Source organism: Helianthus annuus, chromosome 9 (genome assembly GCF_002127325.2).
Source record: "Helianthus annuus cultivar XRQ/B chromosome 9, HanXRQr2.0-SUNRISE, whole genome shotgun sequence".
In the NCBI taxonomy this organism is placed as follows: Eukaryota; Viridiplantae; Streptophyta; class Magnoliopsida; order Asterales; family Asteraceae; genus Helianthus; species Helianthus annuus.
Genome location: NC_035441.2, coordinates 56,244,137 through 56,270,488, shown reverse-complemented (window position 1 = coordinate 56,270,488; position 26,352 = coordinate 56,244,137).

The window sequence follows — 26,352 nt, the reverse complement described above, 5'->3', positions numbered from 1 at the left end:
TCATGGCTAACGCTCTGAGTTGAAAAACTCACGTTAAGAGTATTCGTTGTTTCCAAATCCTAAACGACATCCAGAACTGTATTCGTGTTGCACAATACTCATCTGTCAACAAAAACAATCTATATGACGAAATGAAGTGTGGTGCAGAAAACCAACTCGTGTCAAAACCCGATGGAATCCTCTACTACCTCGATCGCATTTGGGTATCAAACCGTGATGACATTCATGAACTCTTGCTGAAGGAGGCACACAAATCACGATACTCTATTCATCCTGGTGCCAACAAGATGTACCAACACCTACGTATGTCTTATTGGTGGCCTGGTATGAAGAAAGACATCGACACCTACGTGTCCAAATATCTCACGTGTTCTAAAGTCAAAACCAAACATCAACGTCCCTCGGGTTTACTCGAACAACCAGAAATCCCGGTCTGGAAATAGGAGAGCATAGCTATGGATTTCATCAACAAACTCCCTCGAACCTCTTCCCAATCACGATGGAATTTGGGTGATCATCGACCACTTGACTAAATCCACTCACTTTCTCCCCATTCGAGAAGCTTACCGAGTTGAGAAATTAGCTCGTATCTACACGAATGAAATCATTTATCGTCATTGTATCCCCATTGACATCCTTTCGGACTGTGATGATCGATTCACTTCTTGTCTTTGGCAAACATTTCAAACCGCGATGGGTACACACCTTAATCTTAGTACGACCTTTCATCCTAAAACTGATGGTCAAACCGAACATACTATCCAAACTCTTGAGGACATGCTTTGTTCGTGTGTAATTGATTTTGGTGGAAATTGGTATGTACATTTACCGTTGATAGAGTTCTCATACAATAACAGTTATCACTCCAGTATCCAAATGGCTCCTTTTGAAGCCTTGTATGGTCGTAAGTGTTGTTCGCCTATTGGTTGGCATGAGATCGGAGACGCATAAATCAAGGGTCCCGAGCTTATACAAGAGACGATGCACAAGATCCTACAAATCCGCGACAACCTCCTCAAAGCTAGAAGCCGACAAAATAGCTACGCCGATAAACGTCGCAAACCGTTGGATTTTAATGTTGGCGATCATATATTTCTCAAGGTAACCCCTTGGAAAGGAGTTATTCGCTTTGGTAAGAAAGGCAAACTCGCTCCACGTTTTGTAGGTCCTTTCAAGATACTCAAGATGATTGGCAAAGTTGAATATCATTTTGATCTACCTCAAGAACTCAACAATGTTCATCCAACATTTCACGTTTAAAAGCTCAAGAAGTATCTAGCTAATGAAGGACTTTAATTTCCACTAGATGACTTACAAATCAAAGAGGCCATACATTTTGTTGAGAAACCGGTCAAAATCATGGACTGATGGGCCAAGCAGCTTAGGCGCAGTCGAATTCCCATAGTAAAGGTGCGATGGGAAGGAAAGCGTGGGGCTGAATTTACTAGGGAGCTCAAAAGTGATATGAAGATCAAGCATCCGCATCTGTTTGTTGAGTCTTCCTCTGGAATAAAGTTTGGGACGAAATTTCTTAAATTATGAGAGACTGTAACGCTTCGCATTTTTATGCTTTCCATATTTAGAAAGTGTAACTCGTATTTCTATTTTAGGAAACTTATAATTGTATTGTATTTGTATTTATTTCCCATGTTTGTAATCCGAGACTTCGATCGTAATGGAAATTAATTTTTATACTTATACTTGTTATACTTATCTTAAACGCAATCAAAATTTGGATGCACATTTGAATGCAACCGAGACTTATTACACGTTTGATTTAACATTTATACATTGCACGATACTTGCACGACACTTACAAACACATTCCATGATCAAAACAAGCCAAAACATGAATTTTCAGCATAAAATGATAACAAAATGGAAGTTCAGGGGCCAAAGTGTGAAAAAACAAAATTCAACGGAAAAAAGGGACGCCGAGCTACGTGGCCCCCTTCCCCTTTTACCGTCGCGTGACGACATGGGGGTGAATCCGAAGAAAGTTGCTTCCCCTCCATGCATTGGCCATTTTCTTCTTCCCCAATCACCATTCAACCTCCTTTATTACTAAATCCTACCTCATCACTATATAAACAAGCCTCCATCTCACCATTTTCACTTTCCCAACTCCTCTACACTCACAAAACTCTCTCAAATTAGTTGCAAACACAAGAAAAGGGCACAAAACTCTAAGTCTTAAAGTGAGTTCAAACTCACCTTTCTTCACCTTTTCTTTATCTTTTCTTCTTCAATAAAGCTTGGAACACCTCTAGGAGTGTTTCCATAAGTTGATCATGGTAAACTAAGGTGGAACATCACCATTTTGAGGTCCAACTTTCTGTTTTGAAGAAAAACTTTGCTTATATTTGTTTAAATTTAACTTTCTTGTATGAATCTTACACCTAACTTATCTCTAATCTCATCTATTATTATGGGGCTTGAATAAGGTCGATTCACATGAGTTTAGAGGTCCAAGAACCTCATAAACTTTCTGTTTTAACAAGGTTATGATAACCTACAAATGTTGAGACCGTCCAAGCATACTGTAGTTCATAGACTTGTGTTTTGGTGAAGGTGTGAACCATGGAAGCCTTGACTTTCCAAACTTGTTCCACCACCTCACTTGATGTTTTACCACATTATTCAAAATAGTTTCCTAGACCTAAAGTAACACAACCACGCTGCATCTCCAACATTTTCCATGATGGGTATGAAACCCCAGGTTGAGCTTACTTGGCTACTTGATGAAATTAGTTAGTTTACAATTATGTTATTCATGACCAACCAGGTTTATCAACTATGTTGATAAATCTTGTGCTTTGGAGAATCCTACAATTAGACCTCAATGCTTGACTTACATGATAATACATGACTTTACATGATGGACAAATATTAACTTTTAGTATTATATATATACGTATATAATCGAATTCTTGATGATGACCGAATTATGGTTATATGTCATGAACATAGGTTATTTTATCTTCGTTCTAAACTCCTCGGTTTTGATTCTAATGGGCAAATTATGACCCATGAAATCACTTAAAAACCTAGTGTCAAAACGAGTATTTAGACAAGTTATACGTTCGTGTATTTATACTTTTATACTTTAAATTCCGAATCCGAACTCCCTACCAAATCTGAATACTTACACACCTCTTTTTCCTTAATGTAGGGTAACTTTGGTGTTCTCGACTCTCAACGCATCGCTCATGTACGCGGGATTTATACGCAAAACTGTGAGTATACTCGATCCCATTTTCCGTTTTATGCACTTTGGGTGCAACATGTACACTTTATACAAATCACGAACCACGTTTAAACTTGTTATAACCATACTCCATCTGTTAAAACATGATACTTGCATTATTCTTTTTATCCCATGCTATGTATACTTGTATCTATATGCTCATTAACTTTCCTAGCGTACCTTAATAATTATAGCGCTATAGGATTAACGCACCACCTGTATTCTTGTGGTATTATCAAGTAAACTATTTTACAACTTTGTCGTTTCTACGACAATGGTATGCACAATTGACGTACACTTTGGTTTCACATATAGTTAACACATGCTAGTATGAAAGTAACTGATGTGTGCAAAATGCAACATACAAATTACATCAAATGAGGCATAAAACTAACCCTTTTTAGTACTAATGTTGGAAAAAGTGTGTTTTTGTCTTCCTTTTGAATTTACAGGACCAAATGAGCTTAAACGAGCAAAAGGAACAAATATACAACAAAAACCAACATAAATACAAAGAAAAGGAATAAACGTGACATGCCCGACCCCTCGGCAGCATCCCCAAAACCAAAAGCAAAAACAAGAAACAGAAGACTGATCACGGGCCGTGCCCACTGGACACGGGGGCATGGTTAGGTATCTGCAGAAAGGACAAAGCTGTGGAAGCTTCTACGCCCACCACGGGTGCGTGCCCAGCTCAGCGCGGGGCGTGGTCAATGCTAAGATACGCAGAATCTTGCAAAATCTTGGTTGTACAGATACGCTTATGCCCACGTGTAACAACCCTTGCCAAAAATTATTATTTCTTATTTTAATAATGCCCATTATGAAACCCTAATTGAGACCCCTAAATGGTAAGGTACGACCCATAATTTTTAAAACAGCCAAAACTAGGATCAGGACCCCCTAAAACTCAAGGGGGTATTCCCTAATGGATAATATCCATAAAAATGAAAATAAATTATGAAAATTCGTTTAAATTGACTCATCAGGGCTATGCAAGACACAAGGCTACCCTAGCCTAATTTGGTCTGCCCTGCGACACGCGCCAGTGACCCTGGCATCCGGCACGACACGCGGGCGGGTTCAAAATGGGCTATAAAGCCCCTGGCATGGGACTTGAACTGTTTGATTGTTTCGACGTTAAAATTCACAACGTACGTTCAAATATCCGTTGTTTCGTTCACCCATAATCCCGAACCTCTGCTGCGACAATAGGGTAATAACTCGATCACTGCTACGATATAATATCTGATCGATTGAAACGGATCCAATGGATGTTTAAGTGCTGCCTGAATTCGGGCGATACTTTATCATTCGTTGTGAGGGTTTTGATTTCGTGAAGTTATCGTAAATGTTGAATTAAGTTACTAACCTAGTTTCGTTTGCATTATTATTTTTTACTAGGTTACCAGGCTAAATCAGTAGGCATATTCTGGCCGTCTAAACTTGCAATGTGACAACCCTCACTAAACCAGGTATCCGTACGGTTTAATTAATAATTAATTACTGCTTAATTACTGTGCTTACTTGAAATTACTGATGAACTGCTACTTGACTGTTGATACTTGTACATATCTGCATCATACTTTATTTACTGTCACTACATTATTTACATACTGAACTCTAGTGACAAACATGATGCACAAAAGCACAGTAGCACTATGAACGGATAACCTATTGAACATGCTGATAAAGCCAGCATCAGGCAGATACTACCTCTAAGGCCTGTATGAGCCAGAAATATTTTGCTACACCCATAGTGAGTGTAGGGATACAAGGGTTGTAGCACTGCGTCTCTAGGAATAAGTTACGATGACTGGATGTGCCTAAAACATACACTGAGCACAAAACACAGCACTTTAATGAACAATTCAGCTTCTAGCTAGCTAATAAAGTGCCAAAGCATGAGAAAAATATTACTAGACACTTTCCAAAGTGTCGGGAATAAGTTGTGTCACTAAAAATGGTATTAACGACACTTTAAAGCTTTATTAAGCGCTTTAACGGATTACTATCCAACCGAACAACCGGACTATACCCGGAACATAAAAATATTGACATAAACATTATTTATCTTTTTCTGAGCCAGTTAGGGTCCCTGAATACCCTAACACCCGCTTTAAAACACATCACGCAACTAACCAAGTTAATCCCTAAACTTAACTTAGTTAGCTTAACAATTAACCTAACTAATGGTTAGAATTCAACCAAGACCCCCCTCCCATGGCCGATTTCGGTCCCCATGTAACTAGAACAAGTACCACTTTTGATTATTATATAAACTCTTGTCTCATATCAAGAGAACATGTAACCTATTGGATTATAACCTACATAATTGTCTATAAGTATCACTATATGCACATAAGATCATTCACAACACACAACACCACAAAACTACTCTCTCTCTTGCTCTCTATATTCTCGGCCGAACACCCCCCTCCCCTACATCCATTTGCAAGTTTTGTTCATTCCATTCCAAGGTCATACAAACATCAAGGGTAACGTATTAGGAAGCTTGGTGCACTCGGAGCTCGAAGGACCTCTTTCTCTAGCTTTTATCCACCTCATTTGCGCGTAGATTCTTCCCTAGCCTCGAGCTAGAGGTATGATGCTTAAAACACTTACTCGAACTAATCTAAAGTGGTTAATACGATGTGTAACGATTAAAACTCGGAATCTTGCAATTTGAAGCATTAAAGTCTACTAAAAACATGAAAAATGATGGTTAAAAGCTCACTAGTTGTGTAAATGTTGTAGTAATTGAAATTTGTGATTATTTAGACCCAATCTATGTTATGGTAGCTCGGATCATCGTTTAACCCGGTTTGGTCATGATCACGAATCATGACATAAGGTTGTTTTGAATAGAACAAGGGTTAAAGGGTGAAACTCTACCACACGCGAATCATGAACTTGTGTAAAAATGTTTTACTTGTGGAATAGTGTTTAAAACTAGCAGATCTACGTATCTCCAAGTGGTATTTTCAAAAGACTGACTGTCAAAGAAATCATGTTTTTCTAAAAATGGATCTTACACTAACAAGCATAATTTTTATAAACCACAAGTGTGTAAACACTTGTGAAATGAAAAGTTTCGACAAAATAACAATCTTTGTAAAAGATGACGGGAAGTTGTAAAGACGGATTAACTCTAAAAACGAGGTTTTTACGAGATCGAATTACTTTATATAAAGATCCACTAAATGTAAGGAGACGTACGCTATAAATTTTAGAAAAACTACAAGTTCATGTGATTATGCGATTTACATACTTGTCGACTAGTTTGTTGTGTCGGAAATTGTTTGATTGAATATAGAAGTTGTTGAAATTGATTTAGTAAAAGAAAATGATACGCTTGAAAGCGTGGCCACCTCCAGTTACAGAGGAAACTCTGGCGAAATTTTTTTTAAAACCTAACACTTAGAATTACTTTCACTATAAGTGTTAGAAATATCTCTTCGACATGTTTTCGAAATATAAATTTCGCCATGACTTTATTTACTAAATATTCGGAGGTGGGATTTTCACAAAATTAAACACGATAAATATATATTTGGTAAATATATATTTTCACAATATTGTTTATGACTATTTTGTGAAAATACATAAATATTATTTTTAGAGTAAAAATAATATTTTCGAACGATTGACGAATCCAAAATAATAGAAACGCTTTCACGATAAACATATAAGTTACACTGGTAATAATTACCACTCGAATGATAAAACGTAACTTACGCATTATACGGAAATATTTATGAACGCGTATTTTATCAACGTATTATTTTTGGGAAAATTTTGTAAAGTAAAAATATAATATTTTTGAGAAAAATATTTATATTTTGGGATTGGAAATAAATATATATTAAGTGAGACTTAATAATATAATTCGAACGCACATGTATTAAATCCCCCATCCTTGGGAAGGAGATTAACTACCAAGTATATACGAAAAGTAAACACGGAATAGTTGTCTAACTATTTCCCAAAAACTTAAACTATAAAGCTAAGGCACGGCCGTCCGTCTAATAGAATTAGCACATGTAGGTCGTTGCACAGCTGCCTGATTTGGAGTACTTGGTAGAGACGCACCGACTGTGAGTTCATGTCCCCCTTTTCCCTTAACTGTTTTTAGTTTTCTAAACTGCGGGGGTGAAATACATGTTACTTTGATTATGAATACTTTATACATGGTATGGTTAGCGTAAGGAGGTTTGTTACTTAGATCATGTGAATGGGTAGGCGGAAACTTGAGGTCATTAATCCTCAGGGTAGGACCGAGGGGCAGGAGCGATAGATCTATTTGGGTGTAGCGAGCCCAGTCCCAGGCCCAGCATAACGGACCTCGGGATGACTTTGTACCCGACGCATAAATTTGCTAGGTTTGAGCCTTCCTACTTGCATTTCACACATATCAATGGCCTTGCAAACCATTGGTGATCTCTTTTTCCTTATTTGCTACATACCAGGATTTTGACAAATACAAAGGTTTATTTACTCACTTTCGCATGAACTCGCTCAACATTATTGTTGATTTTTCAACTTACATGTATTTCAGGGAATTAAAAGATCTGGCACGGTATGGCACGTTTTCCCGCTGCACTAGTACGAGGTCATCCGGGGTTTAGGGAATGTGACTCTTTCCTGGACAAGTCACAGTCCTTAAACTGTGTTTATGTTTTGTTTGTTTGTTGAACAATGTTATGGTTGTTAGGGTATTTTCCCGTTAAGACAATGGTATTGTATTTGGTTTTCAAAACTTAATGGATGATCTTGCATGTTTTTAATTCATATAGCTTTGTTATGGTTAAGCTATGGTATTAAGAAGTCACACCAAATTAACCACGCTTCCGCAAAGCCAGGGTGTGACAGCTTGGTATCAGAGCTCTGATCATAGCGAACTAGGATTCCTTCTCGAGTCTAGACTATGATCACTAGGGCTCTCACGAAAACATTTTTACTGCATACCACTTAAGTCCAGATCCAAAACCTTTTTATAAACAAATGTTGAGCACATTTTTTTGTTATTATTAGGCTCAGTCTTGGAGGCTGAGGCTCGGTCTTGGAGGCCGAGGCTCGATCTTAGAGATCGAGGTAGATGTTTATTATTTTAGGCTCAGTCTTGGAGGCTGAGGCTCGGTCTTGGAGGCCGAGGCTCGATCTTAGAGATCGAGGTAGATGGCTAGTAAGACTAGGAAGAGTAGGCTCAGTCATGAAGGCTGAGGCTCGGTCATGGAGGCCGAGGCTCGATCTAGGAGGTCGAGGTGGATGATAAAGCAGTCTTAGAGACTGGGAGGAATTTGGCTAGTGGGACTAGGAATGTCAGTCTTAGAGACTGGGAGGAATTTGGCTAGTGGGACTAGGAATGTCAGTCTAGGAGACTGGGAGGCTAGTGGGACTAGGAGAATTGTGTGGTTTCTTACTTGGCGACTTATGTGATTACCTGATTGTATGACTAATTATTTGTGCATATTTGTGTTTATGTTACAGACGCATGGACTCGCCCGGTACAGGCGATTCGGACACCACTGGACCCATACCCGTAGTATCTGATGACCTCGTATCTTTAGAGCACGAGGTGCACACTTCTGACTACACCAGCACTGACGAGGACGATTTTCAGCCCTTCGCACTACCTGAGGGTGCTGATGAGCCTGCAGATGGCCCTCCCGTTGAGTACCTACCGTTAGTAGAGATTCCAGCTCCTATACCTTTAGCCGTTTATCCTGCGTATGATTTACTTCTTGACGCCGAGGCTGACGACGATATTGATCTGTATGATGACGAGCCTATCGAGGATGAGATCCAGGACGCGGCTCTTCTTCCTGCTGGCGATCTTCTGATGATCGCTGATGCTCCCGCCGAGGACTCACCCGCGCATTCTCCGGTCCCAGACTCCTTTGAGTCTGTGGCATCCGCACCTTCCCACACTTTGAGCGCACAACACTTTTCGCATGGTTCAGATCCTGACCAGGCATCCTCTGTTGCTCCCATTCCCAGTTTTGTGTTTGACAATGATGACGTGGAGGATTCTGATCCTATCTTTCCCCCGTGATTCGACCCGGATCATGATATAGAGTTCATACCTATGGATCAGCCCATGGAGGATCCAGCTGACCCAGTCGATCCTATCGACCCCGAGTTTGATTTCAAAATGGCTATTGATGATCCCGAGCCTGCCATCGCCCCTGAGCAGGTAGCCGCTCTAGACCCTATGCTTGAGCATGACCCCGTACATGTTGGCATCCCCATTGAGCCTGTGATAGCTGACCCGCCTATCGATGATCACCTTTTGGATGCTCCATTGTTGGAGGGTGATCATGTCATTGCTGCCGACCCTGTTGTTCCCCCACCTATTGTTGATATACCTGGTGACCATCCTGTCGATCACATTGCACCTGTTCACCCTTTTGTTCCACTAGAGCCCGAGCATGCACTGTTCGCGGACCACATGGATCCACCAGATGAGCACGCACAACACGGGTGGATTCCTGCTGATGAGGATGTTCCACCTATTCCCCCACACGACACTGATACACGACATGTTGATTTCTCTTTTCAGGTTCCTCAGTTTGTACTTCCAGCGAGACCTGGAGAGGGTTCTTCGGCCCATCCTTTTGGGCATGTGCCGATGTCCGTTCCCTTCATGCCACAGTTTCCACCTGTTTTACCATCCGCTTCACCGTTTCACGTGGCACCTTTCGACCCCACCAGTGAGCCTTTACTTTGGTCCTCACCGCCTGTCATGCCACCGACTGATCCTTACCATCCGTTCCATGTGGGACACACTATTGAGGACGTGTTGATGTCTTTCGTTTTTCAGCACGAGTCACACACGCAGCGCATCCAGGAGCTTGAGAGAGCTCAGCTGCCACCATGCCAGTGCCAAGGTCAGACACACTCTCCTTTGCAGCCATTTCGACCTTTGCCCCCAGATTATGCTGCACGCCTTTTTGCTTTAGAGCAGCAGGTCGCTTCTTTCATCCGTACTCAGAGAGCCATGGAGGAGGACTGGCTCCAGTTACGTCGTTTGTTTTACACTCACTTTCCCCCTCCTCCACCGCCATCTGTATAGAGCTCATCAGTGCTGTTTGGGTAGACGTTGGTGAGAGGACCGCGATTGCTTTTGACTGCACAGCATTTTTGGAGACTACATGATGATTCTGACTTTTGTTGACATGTATTTGATGTATTTGACACTGACTTGATATAGTTTTTGGACAGGGGTGATGTAGCCCCTAGTTGATTGATGATTGTATGACACAGTGATGTACTGATACACTTACTATGTGGTCTCGATATATGGCAATCGCAGTATTCTCATCATATTTGATTCGCTTGATTGCTTATTTATATTTTTATGACATGGGATGTTGTGTGTATAATATTTGTGACATGGGATGTTGTGAGATTGGTATTTGTGATATATTGATAACATGAGATGTTATGTGCTATTACTATTACTATATACATACACTTTACTATGGCCTGACCGACGTAAACACATCTTTAAAGATGCCGCCAAGACGTCAACAACAGCAAATGCCTACCACTCAGGAAGAACTACAGCAAGTCATTGCTGCTGCCATTGCTCAATATGCTGCCTCTCAAGGAGGAATGAGTGGAAGCAACTCTGGCAACACCGGCAACAACAACAGTCCACCTCATGGTAACCCTAAGTCATTAAGACATACCATGACCTAAATGGATTTCCTTAGCAAGAATGCTAATGCCAATCATATGTTATAATGTATGTGCAGGGTGCACCTACAAGCAGTTCTTAGACTGCAAACCCGTAAACTTTGATGGCACAGGAGGTGCTATCGCTTTTGTCTGCTGGGCTGAGAAAACTGAATCTGTTCTTCGCATGAGCAAATGCGCACTGGATCAGCAAGTCACCTATATCTCTGGGCTATTTTTGGATGGAGCCTTATCTTGGTGGAATCTGCAAGTACAGACACTTGGTGAAGCTGCTGCTTACGCGCTGACCTGGACCGAACTGAAGGAACTCATGCGCAAAAAGTACTGTTCCCACGCTGAAATCCAGAGATTGGAGACCGAGTTCCGGCATTTGAAAATGAAAGGTCCAAAGATAGCAGAGTATGTTCAAAGGTTCCACGACTTGTCGCATGTGGTACCCTACATGGTCACTCCTGAGTTCAAGAGAATTGAACGTTTCATTTGGGAATTAGCTCCTCAAATCATAAGCATGGTGACCTCCTCCAAACCTGCGACTATCACTGAAGCCATTGATTTGAGCGTGGCTCTCACAGAGGAGGCAATTCGTTTGAACAAGTTTGATGAAGCTGAGCCAAAGAAGAAAGAGACTCAGGTGGAGTCATCAGGAGGAAACAAGCGGAAGTTTTCAAACTTCAAGCAGGGCACCGGGGTGGTGGTTAAGAAAGGGGAATCAAGTATGACAGCTCAGGTTACAGCCGGTAATGGGAAGAAAGGAAAGGGATACATGGGCACCCAGCCCAAGTGTAATAACTGCCAGCGCCATCATTCTGGCCGTTGTGGGTTGAAGATTTGTGATGCATGTGGAAAGACTGGCCACCTGAAGGAGTCTTGTTGGGCCACTGCTGGCCAGGGAGGCCAGAGAGGATTTGGAAACAGAAACACCAACCGGGGCGGAAATGGAAATCGCCCCCAAGGGAACAATGGAGGTGATGGAAACCGAGTCAACAATGCTAACCAAGCGGGCGCTGTAAATCGTAACCAGAGAAACAATCAAGTTGGAAACGGTGGTGGAAATGGGCAGAGGCCCGGATGTTTTAACTGTGGTGACCTTGGGCACTACAAGAGGAATTGCCCGGAATTAAACCAAGCCCGCGGAAGGGTTTTCAACATAGAAGCAAGGGAAGCACGCCAGGATCCCAATGTTGTCACTGGTACGTTCCCTGTAAACCAACGCTATGCATCCGTTTTATTTGATACTGGCGCCGATTATAGCTTCGTATCATTACAATTTAAGAATATGCTTGGTTTAGCCGCTAGTAAATTAGATGTTCCGTACTCAATCGAATTGGCGAATGGGAAGTTAGTAGAAGCTAATGAGGTGATTCGAGGCTGCGTAATCGAATTGGGAGAGCGTGAGTTCGCTCTAGATCTACTACCAGTCCAGTTCGGAAGCTTCGACGTGGTAGTAGGGATGGATTGGTTATCGAGTAACAAGGCCGAGATAGTTTGTCATGAAAAGGTTGTTCGTATCCCAACCAAAAATGGCGAAACAATTGTGGTTCACGGAGAGAAGCGTGATACACCGTTGAGGATTATCAGCTGCCTCAAAGCGCGAAAGTGTTTGCAGAAAGGATGTGTTCCTTTTCTGGCACACATTGTGGATAAGAAAGCTGAAGAACCGAAGATCGAAGACATCCCTGTCGTGAGGAAGTACCCAGAAGTCTTCCCAGAAGATTTGCCTGGCTTGCCGCCTCAAAGGCAAGTGGAGTTCCGCATTGACTTAGTTCCAGGCGTCGCGCCTGTGGCTAAGGCACCGTACAGACTTGCTCCGTCTGAGATGCAGGAACTGTCGACACAACTACAAGAGTTGTTAGACAAGGGATTCATCCGACCGAGCTTCTCGCCTTGGGGAGCTCCAGTTTTGTTTGTCAAGAAGAAGGACGGTAGTTTTCGGATGTGCATCGACTACCGGGAGTTGAACAAGCTGACAATCAAGAATAGGTATCCTCTGCCAAGGATTGATGATCTGTTCGACCAACTTCAAGGTTCAAGCTTTTACTCAAAGATCGATTTGCGATCTGGATACCATCAGTTAAGGATACAGGAGGAGAGTATCCCAAAGACAGCCTTCAGAACTCGTTATGGGCACTACGAGTTCCTCGTTATGCCGTTTGGTCTGACAAACGCACCTGCAGTGTTCATGGATTTGATGAATCGAGTTTGTAAGCTGTACTTGGATAAGTTCGTGATTGTATTCATCGATGATATTTTGATTTATTCAAAGACAAAGGCTGAGCATGAGCAGCATTTAAGAGCCATTCTGGAGCTGCTAAAGAAGGAACAGTTGTATGCCAAGTTCTCTAAGTGCGAGTTTTGGCTACGAGAAGTGCAATTCCTTGGGCACGTGGTAAATGGAGATGGAATCCACATGGATCCAACCAAGATCGAGGCGATCAGGGATTGGGAAACGCCAAAGACGCCAACCGAGATTCGGCAATTCTTGGGTTTGGCTGGCTATTACCGAAGATTCATTGAGAATTTTTCAAAGATCGCTCAACCATTGACGCTCCTCACACAGAAGGACAAGAAGTTTGATTGGGGAATCAAACAGGAAGAAGCGTTCCAGATATTGAAAGATAAGCTCTGCAATGCGCCAATCTTAGCACTACCAGAAGGTACAGATGATTTTGTGGTATACTGCGACGCTTCGCGTCAAGGATTGGGTTGTGTGTTGATGAAACGCCAAAAGGTTATTGCTTACGCGTCACGACAGCTGAAAGTGCACGAAAAGAACTATACCACTCACGATTTGGAGCTTGGCGCAGTGGTTTTTGCCTTAAAGATCTGGAGGCACTACCTTTATGGGACGAAATGTACGATCTTCACAGATCACAAGAGCCTCCAGCATATATTCAACCATAAGGAGTTGAATATGAGGCAAAGACGATGGGTTGAGTTGTTGAACGACTACGACTGCGAGATAAAGTATCATCCAGGGAAGGCGAACGTGGTCGCCGATGCCCTAAGTCGAAAAGAAAGGATCAAGCCCATAAGGGTTAGGGCTTTGGAGATGATTATTCAGACCGATCTTTCCTTGCGCATTCGTGCCGTGCAGAAAGAAGCTTTCAAAGAAAGAAACCTGGCAGAAGAGTATCTCCGTGGGATGGAGAAGTTATTGGTACCAAACAAGGAAGGAACGCTGTGTTTTGAGTAAAGGATTTGGGTTCCTTTGTTTGGAGGTTTAAGGAAGGTTATTTTCGATGAAGCTCACAAGTTGCGGTACTCTATCCACCCTAGAGCGGATAAGATGTACCAGGATCTTAAAGATTATTATTGGTGGCCTAGGATGAAAGGCGATGTTGCTGTTTATGTGAGCAAGTGTTTAACATGTGCCAAGGTTAAGGCGGAATACCAGAAGCCTTTAGGACTTCTGCAACAACCAGAGATTCCCAAGTGGAAGTGGGAACAAATCTCCATGGATTTCGTTACAAAATTGCCAAGAACGCCAAGAGGCCATGACACCATCTGGGTGATAGTGGACCGATTAACGAAGTCAGCACACTTCTTACCTATCCGAGAAAAGGATAATACGAGTAAATTGGCCGAAATTTGCATGAGAGAGATTGTTTCACGCCATGGAGTACCTCTCTCAATCATCTCTGATAGAGACGGAAGGTTCGTATCAAGGATATGGCAATCCTTCCAAGAAGCCTTTGGCTCGAAGTTGAATATGAGCACCGCGTTTCACCCGTAAACCGACGGTCAAAGCGAGCGGACGATACAGACGTTGGAAGACATGCTGAGAGCATGTGTTATGGATTTGGGCGGTAGCTGGGATAAGCATTTGCCTCTGGTTGAGTTTTCATACAACAACAGCTACCATACCAGTATTGGTGCCGCTCCATTCGAAGCTTTATATGGGCGCAAGTGCAGATCACCGCTTTGTTGGTCTGACGCAGGTGATAGACAGTTGGTTGGTCCTGATGTAGTCCAGGAAACCACAGATAAGATTGCACAAATCCGAGATCGCATTAGTGCGCCTCGTGACCGTCAGAAAGCCTACGCGGATCGAAGCAGGAAACCTCAAGAGTTTGAAGTAGGTGATATGGTTTTGTTGAAGGTATCACCCTGGAAGGGTGTGGCACGCTTTGGGAAGCGTGGAAAGTTGAATCCGCGGTATATTGGTCCGTTCAGGATTTTGGAAAGAATTGGGACCGTAGCATACAAGTTGGATCTACCTGCTGAACTGAATGGAGTTCACGATACATTTCACGTATCCAACCTAAAGAGAAGTCCAACACAAGATACTGTTGTCATTCCTACCGACGAAATTCATGTTGACTACACGCTCCACTTCGTTGAAGAACCTGTTGAGGTCACGGATTGGAAAGTGAACAAGACCCGCCGGAGCAGTGTCAAGCTCGTCAAAGTTCGTTGGAATGCCCGACATGGTCCTGAATTCACCTGGGAGCGTGAGGACCGAATGAAAGAGAAATACCCCCACTTATTTCCTAAGAACCCTGCTTCTACAAGCAGAACTTAAAATTTCGGGACGAAATTTTTCTAACGGGGGAAAATGTGACAACCCTCACTAAACCAGGTATCCGTACGGTTTAATTAATAATTAATTACTGCTTAATTACTGTGCTTACTTGAAATTACTGATGAACTGCTACTTGACAGTTGATACTTGTACATATCTACATCATACTTTATTTACTGTCACTACATTATTTACATACTGAACTCTAGTGACAAACATGATGCACCAAAGCACAGTAGCAGTATAAACGGATAACCTATTGAACATGCTGATAAAGCCAGCATCAGGCAGATACTGCCTCTAAGGCCTGTATGAGCCAGAAATGTTTTGCTACACCCATAGTGAGTGTAGGGATACAAGGGTTGTAGCACTGCGTCTCTAGGAATAAGTTACGATGACTGGATGTGCCTAAAACATACACTGAGCACAAAACACAGCACTTTAATGAACAATTCAGCTTCTAGCTAGCTAATAAAGTGCCAAAGCATGAGAAAAATATTACTAGACACTTTGCAAAGTGTCAGGAATAAGTTGTGTCACTAAAAATGGTATTAACGACACTTTAAAGCTTTATTAAGCGCTTTAACGGATTACTATCCAACCGAACAACCGGACTATACCCGGAACATAAAAATATTGACATAAACATTATTTATCTTTTTCTGAGCCAGTTAGGGTCCCTGAATACCCTAACACCCGCTTTAAAACACATCACGCAACTAACCAAGTTACTCCCTAAACTTAACTTAGTTAGCTTAACAATTAACCTAACTAATGGTTAGAATTCAACCAAGACCCCCCCCATGGCCGATTTCGGTCCCCATGTAACTAGAACAAGTACCACTTTTGATTATTATATAAACTCTTGTCTCATATCAAGAGAACATGTAACCTATTGGATTATAACCTACATAATTGTCTATAAGTATCACTATATGCACATAAGATCATTCACAATACACAACACCACAAAACTACTCTCTCTCTCTTGCTCTCTATATTCTCGGCCGAACACCCCCTCCCCTACATCCATTTTCGAGTTTTGTTCATTCCATTCCAAGGTCATACAAACATCAAGGGTCACGTATTAGGAAGCTTGGTGCACTCGGAGCTCGAAGGACCTCTTTCTCTAGCTTTTATCCACCTCATTTGCGCGTAGATTCTTCCCTAGCCTCGAGCTAGAGGTATGATGCTTAAAACACTTACTCGAACTAATCTAAAGTGGTTAATACGATGTGTAACGATTAAAACTCGGAATCTTGCAATTTGAAGCATTAAAGTCTACTAAAAACATGAAAAATGATGGTTAAAAGCTCACTAGTTGTGTAAATGTTGTAGTAATTGAAATTTGTGATTATTTAGACCCGATCTATGTTATGGTAGCTCGGATCATCATTTAACCCGGTTTGGTCATGATCACGAATCATGACATAAGGTTGTTTTGAATAGAACAAGGGTTAAAGGGTGAAACTCTACCACACGCGAATCATGAACTTGTGTAAAAATGTTTTACTTGTGGAATAGTGTTTAAAACTAGCAGATCTACGTATCTGCAAGTGGTATTTTCAAAAGACCGACTGTCAAAGAAATCATGTTTTTCTAAAAATGGATCTTACACTAACAAGCAAAATTTTTATAAACCACAAGTGTGTAAACACTTGTGAAATGAAAAGTTTCGAGAAAATAACAATCTTTGTAAAAGATGACGGGAAGTTGTAAAGACGGATTAACTCTAAAAATGAGGTTTTTACGAGATCGAATTACTTTATATAAAGATCCACTAAATGTAAGGAGACGTACGCTATAAATTTTAGAAAAACTACAAGTTCATGTGATTATGCGATTTACATACTTGTCGACTAGTTTGTTGTGTCGGAAATTGTTTGATTGAATATAGAAGTTGTTGAAATTGATTTAGTAAAAGAAAATGATACGCTTGAAAGCGTGGCCACCTCCAGTTACAGAGGAAACTCTGGCGAAATTTTTTTAAAACCTAACACTTAGAATTATTTTCACTATAAGTGTTAGAAATATCTCTTCGACATGTTTTCGAAATATAAATTTCGCCATGACTTTATTTACTAAATATTCGGAGGTGGGATTTTCACAAAATTAAACACGATAAATATATATTTGGTAAATATATATTTTCACAACATTGTTTATGACTATTTTGTGAAAATATATAAATATTATTTTTAGAGTAAAAATAATATTTTCGAACGATTGACGAATCCAAAATAATACAAACGCTTTCACGATAAACATATAAGTTACACTGGTAATAGTTATTACCACTCAAATGATAAAACGTAACTTACGCATTATACGGAAATATTTATGAACGCGTATTTTATCAACGTATTATTTTTGGGAAAATTTTGTAAAGTAAAAATATAATATTTTTGAGAAAAATATTTATATTTTGGGATTGGAAATAAATATATATTAAGTGAGACTTAATAATATAATTCGAACGCACATGTATTAAATCCCCCATCCTTGGGAAGGAGATTAACTACCAAGTATATGCGAAAAGTAAACACGGAATAGTTGTCTAACTATTTCCCAAAAACTTAAACTATAAAGCTAAGGCACGACCGTCCGTCTAATAGAATTAGCACATGTAGGTCGTTGCACAGCTGTCTGATTTGGAGTACTTGGTAGAGACGCACCGACTGTGAGTTCATGTCCCCCTTTTCCCTTAACTGTTTTCAGTTTTCTAAACTGCGGGGGTGAAATACATGTTACTTTGATTATGAATACTTTATACATGGTATGGTTAGCGTAAGGAGGTTTGTTACTTAGATCATGTGAATGGGTAGGCGGAAACTTGAGGTCATTAATCCTCAGGGTAGGACCGAGGGGCAGGAGCGATAGATCTATTTGGGTGTAGCGAGCCCAGTCCCAGGCCCAGCATAACGGACCTCGGGATGACTTTGTACCCGACGCATAAATTTGCTAGGTTTGAGCCTTCCTACTTGCATTTCACACATATCAATGGCCTTGCAAACCATTGGTGATCTCTTTTTCCTTATTTGCTACATACCAGGATTTTGACAAATACAAAGGTTTATTTACTCACTTTCGCATGAACTCGCTCAACATTATTGTTGATTTTTCAACTTACATGTATTTCAGGGAATTAAAAGATCTGGCACGGTATGGCACGTTTTCCCGCTGCACTAGTACGAGGTCATCCGGGGTTTAGGGAATGTGACTCTTTCCTGGACAAGTAACAGTCCTTAAACTGTGTTTATGTTTTGTTTGTTTGTTGAACAATGTTATGGTTGTTAGGGTATTTTCCCGTTAAGACAATGGTATTGTATTTGGTTTTCAAAACTTAATGAACGATCTTGCATGTTTTTAATTCATATAGCTTTGTTATGGTTAAGCTATGGTATTAAGAAGTCACACCAAATTAACCACGCTTCCGCAAAGCCAGGGTGTGACATGCAATGTGAGTCATTCTTTTTTTATCAAAATATTTCCGAAACCCTATTTATTTTCAAAGTTATAATTACAGGGATTAAGTCTTTGTAATCTTCAATTACAGCCGGCATGTGGGGTTTTGTATACATTACTTGATAACCATCACCATTGGACAACGAGTTAGCCAATGGGTGATATGACCATAGTCACAGATACGGTCGAGTGACAAATACCGTTGGGTAGTTGATTGATATACAAACATTGTAATCACTCTTAATACTATAATTTATAACAATGTGTCGTTTTGTGCAAATTGAATGACTCGCCAGTATTTCCCCGCTAATAAAATCTTTCCAAACATGTTTGAGGTGATTTACTGTGAACCAGGAAAAGTGTCGTGTAGCACTTCAACTTGAAGAAAGTGGCTTAGTAAATAAATAAACATGTTTTTGTAAACAGGAGATTTCCCAGTGAAATTCCTTTATTGTAAATTACGGGGTATGTCCCGAAATTTGAAATAAAATAAAGGGGTGTTTTCAGTTTAAAAGATCCTGTTAAAATTTCTGCTGCCTAATTAAACCCCAATACCACGGGTTTCTGTCCCGCGGCTTCTGAACCAGGTAAAACCAGGTCGGAGGCCGTGACAGAAAAAGGTGGTATCAGAGCCACTGATTTAAGCCAATTAAGTATTTAGAAATACTTAATCTTTCAGATTGCCATTTTGTGATTCTGTGAAAATTTAATTTACAATAAATAAAATTTTAATTTAAATATTTGTGTGTTTTTTCATGTTTGATAACAGCATGAACGAACTGTCGAAGGCACTCCGAAACTTTACAATCCATACAACCGATATGGATACAACAGGAACCCAATCCGGATATCAGGCGACTACCGAGGAACCACTGGTATTTCAGGCCCAGCCTCAGGAGAAACCTAAGCCTAAAAAGAGAAGAAGGTTGGATTGGAAATGCGGACACAAGAAGAAACCCGCTGCCCAACGGGTAAAGAAGACGGAGGATCCCAAAGGGAAGGGAAAGGAAGTAGGGGAGAGTTTCGGTCAAGCCCAGGAGATGCCACCTTGGGAAGAACTTGATAGGAAACTGGCGAATTATGACCTCATCGGACCTGCTGACGAAACCCTTTTCAATTACCCCGCCCAATCTGAACTTCCAATTAATTTGGAACTTGCTATTCCGGACCCTATTGTCAATCCCCAACCTTTTACAAGGCAGTTAGAAGAATGGTGGATGAGCGACTGCCATTTTCAGAACTTCATGAATAACCCCAATGTTTATTTTCCCCAGTTTGATCCTGAACCTGCACCATTCCCACCTATGAGCGCAGAAAACGTTGCGGAATTACGCCGCTACGGCGAGGAACTGGTGGATGCGGGAAACCGGATTCGGGAAGTGGGGGAAAATATCACATGGAAGTACAACGAGAGGGAGCGTCGTTTCTGAAAAAGCCAGCTACCGGGGGTTGAATTTCTTGTATAATAATAATAATAAAATAATAATAATAATAATAATAATAATAATAATAATAATAATAATAATAATAATAACAATAATATAATGTATAATATTGTATAATATTAAAAATAAAATATCTGTAAAATATGTGACGTGTATTGACACATATATATATATATATATATATATATATATATATATATATATATATATATATATATATATATATATTGGGGGCCGCTAGAATGAGAACCACCTCGAGTTGTAAGAACCACGAGAACTACTTGATCCGGGGTGAGGTGGACCAATTTTTTTTTCAAAAACGTAGATGCATGTATTATAAACACATTCGTAAAAAAAAATTAAAAAAAAATGCCGTGCGTGTAGTTTTTTACACCACAAGTTTGTGGTTTACGAGTTCCGTAAATTTACGGAACTCGTAAACCACAAACTTGTGGTGTAAAAAACTACACGCACGACATTTTTTTTTTAAATTTTTTTACGAATGTGTTTATAATACATGCATCTACGTTTTTGAAAAAAAAAATTGGTCCACCTCGCCCCGTACGGTGTGGTTCTCGCGGTTCTTACAACTCGAGGTGGTTCTCATTCTAGCGGTCCCCTATATATATATATATATATATATATATATATATATGTAAATGTCGCAAGGTCGACAATTTTGGCTATACGTGTTGATTTAATTATGTTGGGATTGCATTATTGTGTTTCATTGCTATGCACCTTGTGACAATAATTTATATATATTTAATTATTCAGATGGAAAACGCAGTAAACCAACCGGCAACCGAAGTTAACCAATCTGAACAACACAATGAGGATCATTTTCTTAATAGACAAGATATAGAAAATATTGTTGCTCAGGGAATAGCCAACGTTATCCCTACAATCGTCGCTGCTGTTAAGAATCTTGCTGAACCTTCCCAAGCCAACCATAGTAAACGCACTCGCGATGATAATTTTAGTAACAGTGTAAATGGAGGCAGCAATAATGATAATAATGTGGTTTAGGCCCCATTTCTTAAGAAAATGAAAGTTGCAACACCTGGTTGCACTTACAAAGAATTCCTTGCCTGTAAGCTAGTCGAATTTGCAGGCAATGAAGGGAAGACTGCCGCACTGCGTTGGTTAGAAAAGACCGAAGCAGTAATTAAAATCAGTAAATGCACAGAGGAAGACAATGTTATGTACGCATCCCACCTTTTCAAAGAAGAGGCATTAGAATGGCGGAACATGGTGCTGCAAGCCAAGGGAAGTGACGTGGCTTATGCCAGTAGTTGGGAGGAATTTAAGGGATTGGTGGAAAGAAAATTTTGTCCCGACTATGAAAAGGAACAAATGACGAATAAGTTCCTGAACCACCGGATGGTGGATGTTGACTGTCGGGGGTATACTTCGAAAGTTTTCGAGTATGCTAGAATTGTACCAACTCTGGCCTCGCCAGAACCGGTGCTTATTTCTCTCTATATTTGGGGACTGATTAGCGAAATTTGTTATATAGTCAAAGTTGCGAGACCCCGCACAATCGACGATGCTGTCGAACTGGCCAACACCTTGACTGACGGATTGGTGCGCATGAGAGAAGAAAACAGGAAAAAGGAATTGGCCCAAAAGATTACCCAAGGATTCCATGGGGGTAATACTAATAGTCACAGATATGGTCGATTGACAAATACCGTTGGGTAGTTAATTGATATATAAACATTGTAATTGCTCTTAATACTGTAATTTATAACAAGGTGTCATTTTTAAACATATTTCAGGTGATTTACTGTGAACCAGGAAAAGTGTCGTGGAGCACTACAGCTTGAAGTGGCTCAGTAAATAAATAAACATGTTTGTAAACAGTGGATTTCCCAGTGAAATTCCTTTATTGAAAATTACGGGGTTTGTCCCGAAATTTGAAATAAAATAAAGGGGTGTTTTTAGTTTAAACGATCCTGTTAAAATTTCTGCTGCCTAATTAAACCCCAATACCACGGGTTTCTGTCCCGCGGCTTCTGAACCGGGTAAAAACGGGTCGGAGGCCGTGACACCACGGGGTCGGGCCTAGCGAACACAGGCCGTGTGTTGCCCTATGCTGACAAAAGCCATTAATGAATGAAGAGAAAGGGATGGCCATGGGGGCGTGTCCGCTGGACATGGCGCCATGGCCGGGCTTCTGTTCAAGCTATAAATAGGGGTGTTAGGCTCACTTCAAAGGCATCCCTTAGCAAACCACCTCTCCCTCACTTTGCCACCACTACAACACCCACATCCACCACCATCATCTATCATCCACCTTAGAGTGTGTGTAGTAGTCTCGGGATCCAAGATTGATAGTAAGAGTTCTTGTCAATCAAATGCCATGTTTGGCTAATTCTCTTACATCACTTGGTGAAGACAAATTTTTAATGTATTACTTTTGATTTTTAATCTTTTCGCACTTTTTATTTGGTTTTGTATTAAAGACTTTTATAACTAGTTTCTTATGTTAAAGGTGAAACTTCTTTATCATTTGTCTGTGGTGTCCTGGCATTACTTTACTGTCTATATAAAGTAAAAGATTTACACCATTCATATCTCTACGGTCTATATAGAGATATGTTGGCTACCTGGTCGGGGGTTAAGGGAATGGTTTAGTAAGGTTCTTGTCTTGTTCAGTGTATAGATCCTGCAAGGACCTGGGTCAACCTTACTAGGACCTCCATTAATACCCACTGGTATTGGATGGCAGGGGTGCGAATGGCTTGAATACATTAGACCGGCTACTTGGGATTGTATCCCCGCTGACTCAAACCACTTAGCCGAGGGTAACGTCACCTACAAAAGAGAGGCCTACCACTTTCGCATTAATAACTTAATTAATTATCTTTCAACATTCCGACCCTTTGGGATTGTATCCTTGCTGACTCAAACCACTGGGTTGAGGGTAAGGTCACCTTCAAAAGAGGGGCCTACTACTATAACTAAGATAATATCTTAAAAAGTGCAAAAGTGAGAAAATCATCAAAGGATACATTAAAGGCAAGTCGGATCCAAGTGATTCATCTTGTCTATCTGTTTTTATTTTATTTTTATTTCTACATTTTTAGTTTTATTTTTCTTGTTTAAAACCTTTTCTCAAAAATTTTAGCTTGATTAGATGTTCAGGATAAACCGGTACTAAAAGCTCTTGTGTCCTTGGACGACCTCGGTATCTTACCAACGCTATACTACGCTCACGATGGGTGCACTTGCCCATGTGTGTGTTTAGTGTTAGTAGAATATCGTGTTTTATAAATTTAAAACTTGACTAATGTGTAAAATGGGCTTAAAATATCAATAAAAACATATATGCTTCGCGCACACTAAGTTTTTGGCGCTGTTTCCAGTGACAAAAGAATTTTAAGAAAGTTAGGAATCAACGGCCTAATCATTTTTTCTTATTTTTCTATTTTTTTAGGATTTTTTTTAAATCTTTCAGCTTCTACAGACTTCAGCACGGGGCCGTTCCCACTGAATACGCCTCGTGCCCAATCTTTGTTACTGGCAATCCTCTTTTAAGTCAGATAGTAGCTGAACACGGGGCCGTGTTCAATGAGCACGGCTCCGTGGTCAGGTTCGGTATCTGTCCGTTTAAAAAAAATGTGACTGATTTGGTTCAACACGGGGGCATGTTCAGTGAGCACGACCCCGTGCTCAGACTCTGTATCTGGGAGTTTGTTAATTTTTATGCAGCACGGGGGCGTGTTCAGTGAGCACGGCCCCGTGTTCAGACTACTGTAACGCAAAAACTACCTAAAATTTAAAAAAAAATCTGCGCGCAGTTTTAAAAAGGTTTTGAAAACTGATTAGGAGGTCGATTTTAAGCTTTCTTAAAATCCTTGTGTCCCCGGCAACGGCGCCAAAAACTTGGTGTGTGTAAGGTGTGTTATGATTTTATTGATATTTTTAGCCAATTTTACACATTAGTTAAATTTTAAATTTATAAAACACGATATTCTACTAACACTAAACACACACATGGGCAAGTGCACCCATCGTGAGCGTAGTATAGCATTAGTAAGATACTGAGGTCGTCCAAGGACACAAGAGCTTTTAGTACCGGTTTATCCTCAACGTCTAATCAAACTAAAATTTTTTGAGAAAAGATTTTAAGCATGAAAAATAAAAACTAAAATGCTGAAATAAAAATAAAAATAAAAACAGATAGACAAGATGAATCACTTGGATCCGACTCGCCTTTAATGTATCCTTTGATGATTTCCGCACTTTTGCACTTTTTAAGAGATTATCTTAGTTATAGTAGTAGGCCTTTCTTTTGAAGGGGACGTTACCCTCAACCAAGTGATTTGAGTCAGCAAGGATACAATCTCAAAGGGTCGGAATATTGGAAGATAATTAAATAAGTTATTAATGCAAAAAGTGGTAGGCCCCTCTTTTGAAGGTGACGTTACCCTCGGCTAAGTGGTTTGAGTCAGCAGGGATACAATCCCAAATAGTCGGTTTAATGTATTAATAGTAGTTTACATATGAGGGGATCAAGGCATTCGCACCCCCGCCATCAAATACCAGTGGGTATTGAAGGAGGTCCTTGTAAGCTCGACCCGGGTCCTTGCAGGATCTATACACTGAACAAGGCAAGAACCTTACTAAACCATTCCCTTAACCCCCGACCAGGTAGCCAACATATCTCTATATAGACCGTAGAGATATGAATGGTGAAAATCTTTTACTTTATATAGCCAGTAAAGTAATGCCAAGACACCACAGACAAATGATAAAGAAGTTTTACCTTCAACATAAGAAACTAGTTATTAAAGTCATTAATACAAAACCAAATAAAAAGTGCGAAAAGATTAAAAATCAAAAGTAATACATTAAATGCTTGTCTTCACCAGTGATGTAAGAGACGTAGCCAAACATGGCCTTTGATTGACAAGAACTTTTACGATCAATCTTGGATCCCGAGACTACTACACACACTCTAAGGTGGATGATGGATGATGGTGGTGGATGTGGGTGTTGTAGTGGTGGCAAAGTGGGAGAGAGGTGATTTACCAAGGGATGCATTTGAAGTGAGCCAAGCACCCCTATTTATAGCCTGAACAGAAGCCCGGCCATGGCCCCGTGTTCGCTGGACACGCCCCCTTGGCCATCTCCTTTCTCTTCCTTCATTAATTGCAATTGTCTGCATTAGGCTCCACACGGCCCCGTGTTCGCTGGGCACGGACCCGTGTGCAGAAGCGTATCTGTGCTATCAATATTTGCAAGATTCTACAAATCTTAGCGTTGACCACGCCCAGTGCTGAGTTGGGCACGCCCCCGTGGTGGGCATAGAAGCTTCCACAGCTTTGTCCATTTCTGCAGACATCTGACCACGCCCCCGTGTCTAGTAGGCACGGGACGTGGTCAACCCTCTGTTTCTTGTTTTTGCTTGGGGAGATGCTGTTGAGGGTTCGGGCATGCCACGTTTATTTCTTTTCTTTGTATTTTGTTAGTTTTTGCTGCATATTTGTTCCTTTTGTTCGTTTAAGCTCATTTGGTCCTGAAAATACAAAAGGAAGACAAAGGCACACTTTTTCCAACATTAGCACTAAAAAATGGTTAGTTTTATGCCTCATTTGATGTGATTTATATGTTGCATTTTACACTCATCAATGTGTCAGAGTCATGTCTGACCACGGGGCAGTGTCCAGCCTACACGGGGCCATGGTCAGTGTACTGTCGTTTTCTATTAAGTCAGCATGATTCCTGCATATTTGGATCAATTCCAAAGACTAAGATCTGCTGGGATTTTCACATATACCCTACAAGGTATATTCCAAAGAAGGTTCCCAACAACCATCTTGTCTTTACCACTTTTGTCTCTTGCTTTCTTCTCCAAAAAAAAACTCCTTAAAACCTCCATTAAAGCTTGAAACCTCCATGTTTTAAGCTTTATTATGATTTTTGCTAGGTTTTTAACCAAGGAATCTTATCAAAAATAAGTT